Below are 14,542 nucleotides of genomic sequence, written 5' to 3' on the forward strand. Positions count from 1 at the left end.
CCCCTATAGTTGGAACACACCCTCCGGTCCCCCTTCTTATAAAGAGGGACCACCACCCCGGTCTGCCATCCCAGAGGCACTGTCCCCGACTGCCACGCGATGTTGCACAGGCGTGTCAGCCAAGACAGCCCCACAACATCCAGAGACTTGAGGTACTCAGGGCGGATCTCATCCACCCCCGGTGCCTTGCCACCGAGGAGTTTCTTAACCACCTCGGTGACTTCAGCCCGGGTGATGGACGAGTCCACCTCTGAGCCCTCATCCTCTGCTTCCTCAATGGAAGACGTGACGGCGGGATTGAGGAGATCCTCGAAGTATTCCTTCCACCGCCCGACGACATCCTCAGTTGAGGTCAACAGCTGCCCACCTCTACTGTAAACAGCGTTGGTAGGGCACTGTTTCCCTCTCCTGAGGCGCCGGATGGTTTGCCAGAATCTCTTCGAGGCCAGCCGATAGTCCTTCTCCATGGCCTCACCGAACTCCTCCCAGGCCCGAGTTTTTGCCTCCACAACCACCCGGGCTGCAGCCCGCTTGGCCTGTCGGTACCCGTCAGCTGCGTCAGGAGTCCCACAAGCCAACCAGGCCTGATAGGACTCCTTCTTCAGCTTGACGGCATCCCTTACTTCCGGTGTCCACCACCGGGTTCGGGGATTGCCGCCTCGACAGGCACCGGAGACCTTACGGCCACAGCTCCGAGCGGCCGCTTCGACAATGGCGGTGGAGAACATGGTCCACTCGGACTCAATATCTCCAACCTCCCTCGGGATCCAGTCGAAGCTCTGCCGGAGGTGGGAGTTAAAGATCTCTCTGACAGGAGACTCGGCCAGACGTTCCCAGCAGACCCTTACAGTACGCTTGGGCCTGCCGAGTCTGTCCAGCTTTCTCCCCCGCCATCGGATCCAACTCACCACCAGGTGGTGATCAGTTGACAGCTCCGCCCCTCTCTTCACCCGAGTGTCCAAGACATACGGCCGCAGGTCAGATGAGACGACAACAAAGTCGATCATCGACCTGCGGCCTAGGGTGTCCTGGTGCCACGTGCACTGATGGACACCCTTATGCTTGAACATGGTGTTCGTTATGGACAAACTGTGACTAGCACAGAAGTCCAATAACTGAACACCACTCGGGTTCAGATCAGGGGGGCCGTTCCTCCCAATCACGCCCCTCCAGGTGTCACTGTCGTTGCCCACGTGGGCGTTGAAGTCCCCCAGTAGAACAATAGAGTCCCCAGTCGGAGCACTTTCCAGCACCCCTCCCAGAGACTCCAAGAAGGTCGGGTACTCTGCACTGCCGTTCGGCCCGTAGGCACAAACAACAGTGAGAGACCTATCCCCGACCCGTAGGCGCAGGGAAACGACCCTCTCGTTCACCGGGGTAAACTCCAACACATGGCGGCAGAGCTGGGGAGCTATAAGCAAACCCACACCAGCCCGCCGCCTCTCACCATGGGCAACTCCAGAGTGGTGAAGAGTCCATCCTCTCTCAAGGAGTGTGGTTCCAGAGCCCAAGCCGTGCGTAGAGGTGATCCCGACTACCTCTAATCGGAACCTCTCAACCTCACGCACTAGCTCAGGCTCCTTCCCCGCCAGCGAGGTGACATTCCACGTCCCTAGAGCTAGTTTCCGTGTCCAGAGATCGGGTTGTCTAGGCCCCTGCCTTCGACTGCCGCCCGATCCTCTTCGCACCGGCCCCTTATGGTCCCTCCTGATGGTGGTGAGCCCACGGGAGGTCAAAGGTACATGTTTTTTCTAATTTAAAGGTAGAATCTTTCACAGGTACAACAGGATATGCATAAGTCTTTTGTATGATATTGTCGCATGGCTCATGATACGGACAAGGGTTTTTTTGATTGTTCAATGGACTTTGGGGGAATGTTTCATCATGATGTCATGTTGAGTCTGATTTTCTGCTGAACATCGTTAACACTGATAATAACCTGTTGATGTCAAAATTCTTCTTGATCTTATAAACTGCGGTGGGGACGGGATTGATGACTGTTATTCATTGAGTTTTGTGTCGGAGTGTGGTGTGTAAATTGTCTTGTTTACATTCATTTGAATTTGAGGAACAATAAGGCCTGATTGGTCAGATACTCCTTTGTTGTTTCATCTTAGTCATTTGTAACATAAGTGTATGGGCCTTTTCTTTTTAATAGGAATTTAATTGTACTTGTAATGTCTTATCAAACATGTTTTTCTTTAAATGTTTGATAGGGGGGAGTGTGGAATCTGAGCATTAACAATTACAATGAGAATGTATGTTTCATTGGAAGTGGATGTGCCTAGATAATGCGAACAACAGAAACCTCTCTGTTTAGATTATCTCTCTGTAGATTGCGCTCTGATAACCGCAGGAATGTTTGCATTGACCATTTGGCATGGGGGTTACCTGATCTTTGCTAGGTTGACACACCCTTCAATGGATATATCAGCTTGTAACCAACACTACAGTGAGAAGAGATTGAGTGAGATGAGATTGAGGTTGTGTAAGGAAGACCAGGTCCGTAACCTCATGAACAAGACTTTCTAATGCTGCAATAAATAATTGAATTACTCTCTCCCTTGACAAACGGATATGCGATAATTATTACAACCACTATACAAAATGGCTGATTTCTAACACATTCTATACATCTACACAGATATAATTGATGATCATCGAGTTGATGACAGTCATGTGCCGCTGTTGAGAATTTTACATATTGCAGGGAAAAATAACGAAGTTGTCACAGTGACGTACGACAAGTCACACGTACGACAAGCCACACTACCTCTTAGTAAGAGTCAGTTTGACGAGATGTGTATTGAAGTAAAATCTGATCAGAATCAGCTGGTTTCAAGGTAAAAAACGCAAGAATGAGAAAAAACAAGAGCCACAGTTAAGCTCGGAGGAAATTCAAAGGGAACACTGCAAGGTTGATTAAGAAAATATTTTAGGAAGATGACACTCCTACACCGTATGTCTAGTTAATGTATGAAAACAGAATTAGATTTATTCACAGTTTTTTCACACAGACATCTATTGAGAAAAATACATACATTGAAATACTAACTCTATCAGCAATATCAGACCCAGCCCCTCTGGATTTCTTTATTGCAGAAAATGGCAAAGAATACATTGATCTAAACTATACTTTGTTGTACCTACGTGTAAAAGTCACTAAACTGGACAGAACTAATATTCATGACGGAGCAAGTATTGGGGTTATCAACTACCCGATAGCCACCCTATTTGGATGTCTCCTTGCGTGATCGTTTAATTAGCCAGAGTAGCAACACATACCCCTACAGAACCGTCATAGAGAGCATTCTGAATTATGGATGTGATACATTGGTTTGTTTTACAAGGACGCCGCAGGTCACATGGATGTTACGGACCCTGCAGGCGAGAATGATGGACTCACGAAAAGGGCTGCCTATTCAGCGGATTGTACAACATTTAAAATGATCAGCCCTGTTCATAGTGATATCTTCTTTCAAGAGAAACTCATGTTAAACAGCATTGACATAAAGGTTAGGATGGTCCGCGGTAAAGTTCTGTCTTATGGGGACCAGGGATGTGCATTCTTTTTTGCATATCCTGTCTGTGTCACTATTTGTCAAGAAAGTGTCTGTTTCGCCAGCCATGAAACTTGGATACGCTCAAGCGCTACTCTCAACCACTGCCAAGTACCCAATTGAAAGAGTGTGTATGAAGACATTTAGTTTACAGGCGGGGGGACACGTTTGCAACCAAGAAAACCTATTTTTAGGAACTCTGCCAAAATGTATTGTCGTTGGATTGGTAGACAATGACAGTTTTACAGGAAGTTACACAAAAAATCTATTTAATTTCGAGTTTATGGCTATGTATATAGACGGTCAGCAATTGCCTAGCAAACCATTCCAACCAAATTACACAACGGATTCAGCAGTGCATGACTTTTACCAATTGGCCTTAGCTTCAGGAAAACACCTTAAGGACCAAGCCCTTGCTACTGACAGGTCTGACTTCTTACACGGTTATACCCCTTTATGCATTCAACTGCGCATCGAATGAGGTATGCTTCATTCATTTTTTGACTCCATTATCAAAGTGTCAAACCGGCGACAAGTCATGGTTGACTACTATTAGGAAAAAGGTGTGGGAATGAATACTGCAGAGTTAACCGGTGTGGTGAACCAATTTTCATCTAGGACTCATTTCTATGGTGTGCTGGCATGCGACCAACTACCTAGTGGACCAGTCCGAGATGTTACATCAATGTTAATACACACCGAGCAATAACCCTGGGGAGCACTGGCTGGGTATTTACATCACAGACGAAGATTTTATGTATTTTCCCAAGTCAATCATTGCATTTCTGCAAACGTGTGAGAATGTGGAATACAGTTCAAAACAAGTTCAAAACATGATTTCAACCACGGGTGGACAACATGTTGTTTATCTATCTAACGACAAGAGGTCTGAAAAAATCATGTGCTAGTCTCAAGGTTTGTATCTAAGAAGGACCAGAGTAAGCTTGATAAGCAATTGTTTAATTGCTCAATCTTGTGAATCATTTAATTTGTGTCGTGGTTGTTGAAGAAATATAAATCATGTTTGCTTTATTATTCAAAAATAAAACCAATCGTAAAACCACATCAATGTTTACATAGAATTTTTCATTTCAAGGAAAAACATGAAACATGAATGAATCACAAATGATAAAAAAAAAGCATAAAATAAAAACATTAAAATGTAAGCCATTTCATGGGGTCTGTGGTAAGGGATACAAAGAAGGCTTTGGTTGTTTAATAACCAGTTGGGGGGGAGTGGTAGTGGAAGTAGGCGCTGAGGGTGTGGCTAAATTATTCATTGTGTCGCCAGACGTTTGTTCATCCAAATTTATTTTACGCCTTACATTTGGAATAGTTGTACAAGTAATTTTGAGACATGCTACTCTGTTTGTCAATGTGAATATTATTTTATCTCTCGCAATTGTGTCTGCATTAGTACGGACATTATCATCATCACCACCCTCGTCTCGTACAAAGTTATCAACCAGTGTTGTTAGCGTCTCCAAATCAACAATGGTTGTGTTGTAGCAGTTGAGTATAATGCCTTTTGTTTGAGACAGGTCAGATCTGTAACAGTTTTGTAACTGTACGTCTTTGGCCCACCATTAACAAATGGTGTGATGCTGTCATCATCTGGTAACTCATCGGGTCATGTCATCCAAGAATGGCCCCAGTGGTGGCCCCCAATCCCTGTGGCGTGTGACAAATATCACCGAATCCGTGTCTATGTAGAGTACATGTCTATCCAACTTCTCCAAGAGTGAATACAACTCGAGTCTAGTATAAGCTGTTGTGAACGCAGCAATAGAAATGTTGTCGTTACATGGTTTGATTGGTGTCTTTTTTGTGTAACGCCACTGTACCATCGCAACTGTGTCTGAGATGAAAGAAAAATTACCAACTTCTATTTCACTGGAAAAAGGTAGTGGCTAAACTCCTCCAGATCTGTAATTAACATTGTGTTCATAAGGTTAGACCACTCACCCATCTTACCCCAAAGACTATTCATTGTCAATCTAGCCAAAGATTGCCTAGCACTGTTTACAACAATGTTTTCCTTGTCAAGCTGCACACCCTCCTTTTCATGATATTCACGGATATACTGGTCTTTAGCCTCATCGTCAACCACTGATGGTGGGAACCAGCTAGCTTCCTGCTTGTGCTTCAGGAATGTTCTCATGTAATCTGCAAAAAGATTATCTGATGTCCTGGTGAAATCTCAGACATTGAATATTTTCACAATGCGATAACGTTAGTTACCTATTGTAACTCCGGTTATATGAGTGGAGCAGAGCCCCCTAGAGGGGCTTTAGCTCCTAGTGGTTTACCCATGCCGCGTTAGCGGCCATACTGAAAACTCATTATGCAAGATGCATCAGCCAATCAGGGCACGCCTGCCCCTATATATGACCCGTGAGCCCAGAGAACGTCCTCCCAAGATTATTCAGCATAACTCATGGGACGGCAGGGCAACAGGTCTAGGGGGCTCTGCTCCACTCATATAACCGGAGTTACAATAGGTAACTAACGTTATATGTCGTGGAGCTCCGCCCCTAGAGGGGCTTTAGCTCCTAGTGGTTCATGGCGGAGCGAGCGAGCCAAAAATTTACTCCCTGCCAGAACACCAGTAAGCTAACAGGATCAGTAAAAACTGACCCCAATTACCCCAAGACGAAACATCCCCGACAGCTGACAAAGTCAGAAAGAGATGCTCGAATGCGTACGAAGGAATCCCCCAGCATAGGCTTATGAACATAAGCCACGCAGGGAGGAGGGATGTTGAACTCAAGCGAAAGGGAAACGTATCCATTCCGCACAAGCACAACAAAAATGTCCATGCACCACACATCACAAGATGAAATTATAAGTAATGCCCCGGAGGGGAGACAAACCCACACCATTTATATTGGTAGGCAGTGACAATACCCATGAGCCAATAAGTCTCTGTTTAGACACTGAAAATGAGAGGATAAATCAAGACAAGCGCGTGATTATGTAGAAAGTTCAGAGGTCCCAGGCAGCCGCCCCAAGGACAGAATGAAGAGGGAAGACGGAGACACGTCCAGGAAATAGAAACGCACAAATGCCGAAGGCAACGACCACAATGCCGAAGGCGACGACCACGACGCCGCGGCGCAAATGTCATCCACTCTGACCCCGTGGAAAAGGGCAGAAGAGGCAGCAACACCCCGTGTGGAGTGTGCACAGAGACCCTTCGGAACAACGGAGCCTGATGCTCCATAGGCCAAGGTGATACAGTCACAAGGCCAATGGGACAGACGCTGTTTAGAAAGCGGACGACCCAACAGTGAGTCCGAATAGCAAACAAACAACTGGGGGGTCAATCTGATAGACCTGGTGCGTTCCACGTACAGGGCGAGAGCGCGCACAGGGCACAAACAGTGAAGCCTCTCGTCCTCCTCACGGACGTGCGGAGGAGGGAAGAAGGCCTGTAAATCAATGGTTCTCGACCGAAAATAACTCGTGATAATTTTCGGTACGAAGGACGGATTAGGTCTCAACGTAGCACAACCCAAGTCCTCTCTGATGGCCAAGCACCCGGGGCGCACAGAGAGCGCGCGGAGATCACTCACCCGTTTCGCAGAGCACAAAGCGATAAGCAGGGCTGTCTTAAGGGAGAGCAACTTGAGAGAGCACTGTTGTAAGGGCTTAAATGGGGGTGCGCAGAGAGCATCTAGCACCTTAGCAAGGTCCCATTGAGGAGCGCCCAGTCTGGCCGTCGGGCGCAGACGGCGCGTCCCTGAAAGGAAATGGCGAAGGAGAGGATGGCTGAAAACCGCGTTTCCAGCAAAACCCTCATGACACGCAGAGATGGCAGATGCTTAACCGCGGATGGTCGAAGGAGACCTATCCATATCAAAGAGATACTGTAGAAATGACAGAATCTCCTCCACAGGACAACACGAAGGGTCCGAGGACCTCTGCATGCACCACGATACAAACATATTCCAATTTGGATGTAGCCAATGCCCTAGCGCCCTGGATGGTGCGCACCATGGCAGCGGACAAACCCCTGTTCAAAAGCCTGACCCGCTCAGGTGCCAGACCTTGAGAGCTCCTGAGAGCACTGGAGGGTGTAGAATCAAGCCCTCAGCTTGGGACAGTGCGTCCTGCCTGGGCGGAATCGACCACGGACGGTCCCAGCAGCTGGATCATTTCCGGATACTAGATAGCTGCAGGGCGGTCGGGTGCTATCAGGATGACCCGAAGTCCCTCCGTCCTGATCTGAGCCAGCAGACGCGCTATGCAGCGTTGCGGAGGGAATGCGTACAAGAGGCCCTGAGGCGCCTGCAGGGCGGCCGGCACAGGTTGAGTGCAGAAAGCAGATGGAGAGCCCTCGAGTCCGAAATGCGCGCTCTCATTGTGTGTGTGTCCATGACCAAACCCAGGTAAGAAACCTGCTGGGCTGGTCTCGGCGCACTCTTCTTCCAATTCACAGCGAGACCCAGTCGCGTGAGGAGGGACACCACACGGACCTGGCCAATCCCAGGGACGACGCTAGAATTAGGAGGTCGTCTAGATAGGCCAGGATCCTGATGCCCTCCCTGCGTAGAGGCTCCAGTGCCGCCTCCAGACATTTGGAGAAGGTACGTGGGGCTAGAGCATAGCCGAATGGAATCCTCGTAAGCCTTGCCCTGAAAGGCAAAACGGAAGAACTTCCTGTGCCTACGAACAATCCCGGCGGCGTTCCCTGAGCCGGCGGCGTTCCCTGACGTTTGATCTTGTCACTGCGAGCGGAATGAGACGCCGCCGCAATTACATCTGTAACAACGGGCGAAGTATCAGGGAGCTCGGTAACCCGCGAATGGCGGGAGAGAGGAAACCGGCATTTGCATATGCGGACGTTGCACCCTTAGCGGGTACCCTAATCCCAAAACATAAACCTTGTCCCACAGCTGTCCTGAGTAACGATCCTTAGTGGACGGCAGGGCAGGCTTCTTACCGGACCAACCCCAGGAAGGAAGGAAGTGCGCGGCCAGCTCGGGTTCCAAAGGCGGGGTGGCAGAGCTGATGGGAGATAGTCGACCGTGGACCCTGGTGAAGGTGGAGTAGGATCTGACGGGAGCCCTGGCAGATGCTGGAGCAGACCAAGAACCCTCGGCGAAACCCTTAAAACCGTGGACCTCAGGAGCAGGGGAGTCCACCGGTTTAACACGCTCGGCCCAGGAACCGAAGGACATATCAGAAGGCTCCTTCGGCGTAGGCAGGGGAGGCAGAGGCAGCTGAATGCGGAGGGCTGCCCTCTCAATCATGCCCGCAAACTCCACGCGGAGAGGGGGCGGACGGAAAGAGGCAGCGGAAGAGAGGTCGTCCTCGATTTCTCCCCGGAGAGAAGGAGAGGCGTGGGAACTGCAATCCACGTGGGAAGGGAACGGGTTCATCTGTGTCAGGGGAGTGCGGTCCTGCGTAGGAGTGTCCTCCTCTGACATCGCGTCGTCGTTGTCCTCGCTGGAGCTTAACACGGCGAAGTAGCCCGCCCTCTCCACACGTGTAGAGAGGGACAGGGCGGCGGGTCCGTGAGACCCTCACGAGCGTGGGCCGGTCCCAGGCAGGAAACACATGAGAGATGACGATCCTGATCAGGAGACAGGTCGGCGCAACGGCAAGCAGCAGCAAAAAACTTCTTCATCATGAGACGTCGAGCTAAAGAATGTCGACGGCGAAAAAAAATTCTCAGGCTGAATAAGTAATCAGTAGTACTCAACAAGCGTTTGCTGAATAAAAAGGGAGGGCATTCTCTGGGCTCACGGGTCATATATAGGGGCAGGCGTGCACTGATTGGCTGATGCATCTTGCATAATGAGTTTTCAGTACGGCCGCTAACGCGGCATGGGTAAACCACTAGGAGCTAAAGCCCCTCAAGGGGGCGGAGCTCCACGACATATAACCTTTCTCAACAGTCTTAACCAGCTCAATAGAAACCCAGGTACTAGTTAAAGCTATTTCTGAATCAGTATATGAACAGTATGTTACCTTGTTTTCATACACTGCACATAATCTACACAAGGGAAAGAACAGCTTACCGCCGACCATGTGTGGTAAAACAGGGTGATAAAGGCCTTTAGTAGGTGTCTAGCGGTTTGAAATTTTGAAAGATTATGTTTGGATGCCCAATTGGATAAGCCTTTGTCTTGTTGCAGAATAGGTAAAGACTACAGACATTGTTATACTGAATAATCTCCCCTTCTTGAGCTGTAAACTTCAAATTAATTGCGTTGGTCTGACCGCCAACAAGAGCGTCCCAAGGGTCAAGGCGCTCTGGAGCATCAAAGGTCTTCAAAAAAGCTTTGACAGCTTTTTCAGCCATTGTTGGTGCAGCACCCGTACTCGTACTATTCAGCAAGCACCGAGTTGGTGCTTGCTGAACAATGACACTTTGGGTGACCGTGCCAGAAAAAGCCTGAAAATTCATAGACTGTGCACACACCATCGTGTTCAGCGTATCCATCAACATAGTAGGCACAGATTTTTATTTCACCCCGGTTCAGGGCATGCTGTATTGATACATTCTCATCAGGGGCCAATATTCAAGCCATTGGATTGAGCTGTTTGAGAATGTCTTCTGACAACGATTGCAGTTGTCTGATGGGACCAATGCAATTGTGTTCTTGGTGAGGAATCTGTTGCAAAAGACTTTCATGAAAGGTGAAGCAATCGTAATTGACCAGAATGGGTCAACATCACCACACTCCAGAAACTTGAGTATGTAGCGCATACAACCCTCTTTCAAGACGACCACATCATTCACGCAGTTAGTCTTTATTTCATTCAGAATGACAAAGGTATCTGCAGAAACAGTTTCATACCATTGCAAAAACACATATTTTTCTTTAACCATCATGGTATTCACATCGTATTATTGTGGTTCTGGATGGGGGCCAACATTGTTCTCATTCTCCTTGAAGTTAAACTTGTAAGGAAAGTAGGTTTTTTCTAGTCCTTAAAATCCATAGCACATGGCAAAGCTGCCAGCTTTATCGGTAGGAAACAATGATCAGTGTATCTCTGACTGAATGTGCTGTCTGTATAAATCACAAGCTTGCTACCATTAGCAATGAGTGTCAGAGCAATACCGTTGTCAACAAGGTATTGCATCAAGATGTAACCATCAAAACTTTTAGAGCTGTGTGCTATAAATGTGTAGGCAGTATATTTTGGTTGCCTAAACTTTTGGAAAAATGCAGCAACACAACCATCTCTGGACCGAACACCACGTATCGTTATCAAAGCATATTGCGCACACAAAATGTGCAATTTATACCGGTCGCTGGGCTGGCAATTGTCTCAAAATCATCGAATATGTAGCGCTCACTGTGGTCCTCGGGTTTAGAGGGTTTTATGAAACACTGGTGATTCATTTCAACAGTCAGATCCAAGTTACAATTGGGACATTTCAGCCTTTCACTTGTGCGCTTTATAGTTGACTATACTAACGTTGCATGACAGCCACAATCGACACAGTATTTCTTCTGGTCACACCTGCTAAACCAATGACCCACACCTTTGTGGTGCTTCAAAAACCTATGCAGTCTATAACAAAAGTCAGAATAACACATCCACATACTGTCCAGGCACTGCTTTGTGTTACAGGGTTGGGTATGACAATCTTCATGAAGACAGACACTACAGCTATGTTTACAGCCATGATCACCACGGGTGTTAAAACCTGTATAACACCACTCACAAACATATGAAACACCCAGAAAACCGTTCAGATTCATGATAACATAGAAACGGTTATCGTATAAGTACATCAAGGCGGTTCTAGGGTGGATGTCCTCACTGTTTTGAAACTTGGTAAAGTGATCATCCCTTGTTCGATGAAAGACAACAATTGTACACTTTTCTTCAAACCGCTCAATATCTGTTAATGTCATACAAGCATCTAACGCTAAACCAACTCCCTCATATAGTTCGTGACCACTATCATTTACATATATCCCAGTTTTGATGAAATGACTGTACAAACCCGATTCCAAAAAAGTTGGGACACTTTACAATTGTGAATAAAAACAGAATGCAATGATGTGGAAGTTTCAAATTTGATGTGGAAGTTTCAGAATACAACATAGATGACATATCAAATATTTAAACTGAGAAAATGTATCACTTTAAGGGAAAAATAAGTTGATTTCAAATTTCATGGCATCAACACATCTCCAAAAAGTTGGGACAAGGCCATGTTTACCACTGTGTGGCATCCCCTCTTCTTTTTATAACGGACTGCAAACATCTGGGGACTGAGGAGACAAGTTGCTCAAGTTTATAAATAGGAATGTTGTCCCGTTCTTGCATTATGTGGTCTGGCATTGTCATGTGGGAAAATGCAAGGTCTTCCCTGAAAGTGACGACATCTGGGTGGGAGCATATGTTGTTCTAGAACTTGGATATATATCTGTCAGCATTGATGGTGCCTTTCCAGATGTGTAGGCTGCCCATGCCACACGCACTCATGCAACCCCATACCATCAGAGATGCAGGCTTCTGAACTGAGCGCTGATAACAACTTGGGTTGTCCTTGTCCTCTTTAGTCCGGATGACATGGCGTCCCAGTTTTCCAAAATGAACCTCAAATTTTGATTAGTCTGACCACAGAACACTTTTCCACTTTGCCACGGTCCATTTTAAATTATCCTTGGCCCAGAGAAAACGCCTGCGCTTCCGGATCCTGTTTAGATACGGCTTCTTTTTTGACCTATAGAGTTTTAGCTGGCAACGGCAAATGGCACGATGGATTGTGTTCACCGACAATGTTTTCTGGAAGTATTCCTGAGCCTATGTTGTGATTTCGATTACAGTGTCATTCCTGTATGTGATGCAGTGCCGTCTGAGGGCCCGAAGATCACGGGCATCCAGTATGGTTTTCCGGCCTTGAACCTTACGCACAGAGATTGTTCCAGATTCTCTGAATCTTTGGATGATATTATGCACTGTAGATGATGATAACTTCAAACTCTTTGCATTTTTTCTCTGAGAAACTCCTTTCTGATATTGCTCCACTATTTTTCGCCGCAGCATTGGGGGAATTGGTGATCCTCTGCCCATCTGGACTTCTGAGAGACACTGTGAGAGGCTCTTTTTATACCTAATCATGTTGCCAATTGACATAATAAGTTGCAAATTGGTCCTCCAGCTGTTCCTTATCTGTACATTTTACTTTTCCGGCCTCTTATTGCTACCTGTCCCAACTTTTTTGAATTTTTGGAATCTCATGAAATCCAAAATGAGCCAATATTTGGCATAACATTACAAAATGTCTCATTTTCAACATTCGATATGTTATCTATATTCTATTGTAAATGAAATGTACGTTTATGAGATTTGTAAATTATTCCATTCCATTTTTTACTCACAATTTGAGTAAAAAAGAAGATGTGTCCCAACTTTTTTGGAATCGGGTTTGTAGATATGTATTACCTTCAGCTTTCAAGCATTGTGTAATGGGGTAACCACGTTCAAAAAAGAAATGACGCTGTGGAGCCACAAGGTGGGGGGTCCATAACTGAAGCACTTGTGGTGATGTAGTCTGCATCATCAGTGGGTCCTCAGCCTGTTGGCCAATGAATAGAGTACAAAAGATTCAGCTGTATGCATATTGCTGTAATGTTAATAACATTTTAGTACAAGGCTGAAAATGTCTGTAAATAATTAGACTTACACAAAAAGTATATGTTCAGGATATGTAAGATCACAGCCGCGCAGTCCAACTGTCACTGATGCTGGTTACTTGGTCTGTAAAAAATACAAAGTGGGTTAACAGAAGACCAAGCGTATACAGATACTGATTATTATTAATGTACAAAGTCTACTTACCAAGGGTAGAAGGTCCAAAAACACGACAGGGTTTAATTCCATTCACACTAAACCAGAGATATATTACTGACAATATGAAAGACAGATAAAAGTGCTTATATTGTACCAACAATAATTGTTTTATACATTCTTAAAAAGTTCAAATGTGTCGTTTTTTAGCGTTTATAACTGCAACACAATTCAAATAAATGTATTCAAATAAAATAATGTGTACTTACTACCCTTCCATGAACTGCCACCTTAACGTGGTGGAGGGGTTTGAGTACCCGAGTGACCCTAGGAGCTATGTTGTCTGGGGCTATATGCCCCTGGTAGGGTCTCCTAAGGCAAACAGGTCCTAGGCGACGGGTCAGACTAAGAGCGGTTCAAAACCCTTTAATGATGAATTATATTTCGAGCACCGTGACGTCGCCCTAAATAATCCACTATGGGTGGAAAGGTACTTTCAAAAGATCTATGAGATAAAATTGTGGAAAGGCAAGGGATGGATATAAAAACATGTTCCTCAGTTTGTGACACGAACTGTCAAACATGGGGGAGGAAGATTGATGGTCCAATACCCTCTGGTGCATGGGAAGTTGGTCAGGGATTCATCTCACTGCATGATAATGACACAAAACATACCTCCAGGCTATGTGAGAACTACCTTAGAATAAAGGAACCAGAGGGTAGGCTCCAAATCAAATGGCCAGCACAGTCTCCAGACTTAAACCCCACTTAGCTGGTTTGGGATGAAAAGGGAAGAAGGGTAAAAGTAAAACAAACTACAAGTGAAACACATTTGTGGGAACTTTAGCAAAAATGTTGTGAAGAAATTTCTGAACAATATTAGATTTCCATTTCCAAAGAATGCCACGAGAGTGTTCGTCTGTTGTCTGTAAAATGTGTCTACATTGATTGGTCAAAAATGCAGTTTAACACAACTATTGCATGATTAGTTGTTTATTTGGTAACACTTCTGATAAGGGTACATGAATTAGCATTAACAAATACAGTAATTAACATGAGCAATAAATTCATAAAAAAATTAACAAGCCAGTACTAATAATAACCCTTACTTTATGAATAATTTTCAAATGCATTAAGTGTGTACTGTTAATACACTACGTAACAAATTATTCATAAAATAATCACATTTGTTAATATGATTACATTTGGTATCCACT

Source organism: Esox lucius, chromosome 4, assembly GCF_011004845.1.
Source record: "Esox lucius isolate fEsoLuc1 chromosome 4, fEsoLuc1.pri, whole genome shotgun sequence".
NCBI classification, from domain to species: Eukaryota; Metazoa; Chordata; class Actinopteri; order Esociformes; family Esocidae; genus Esox; species Esox lucius.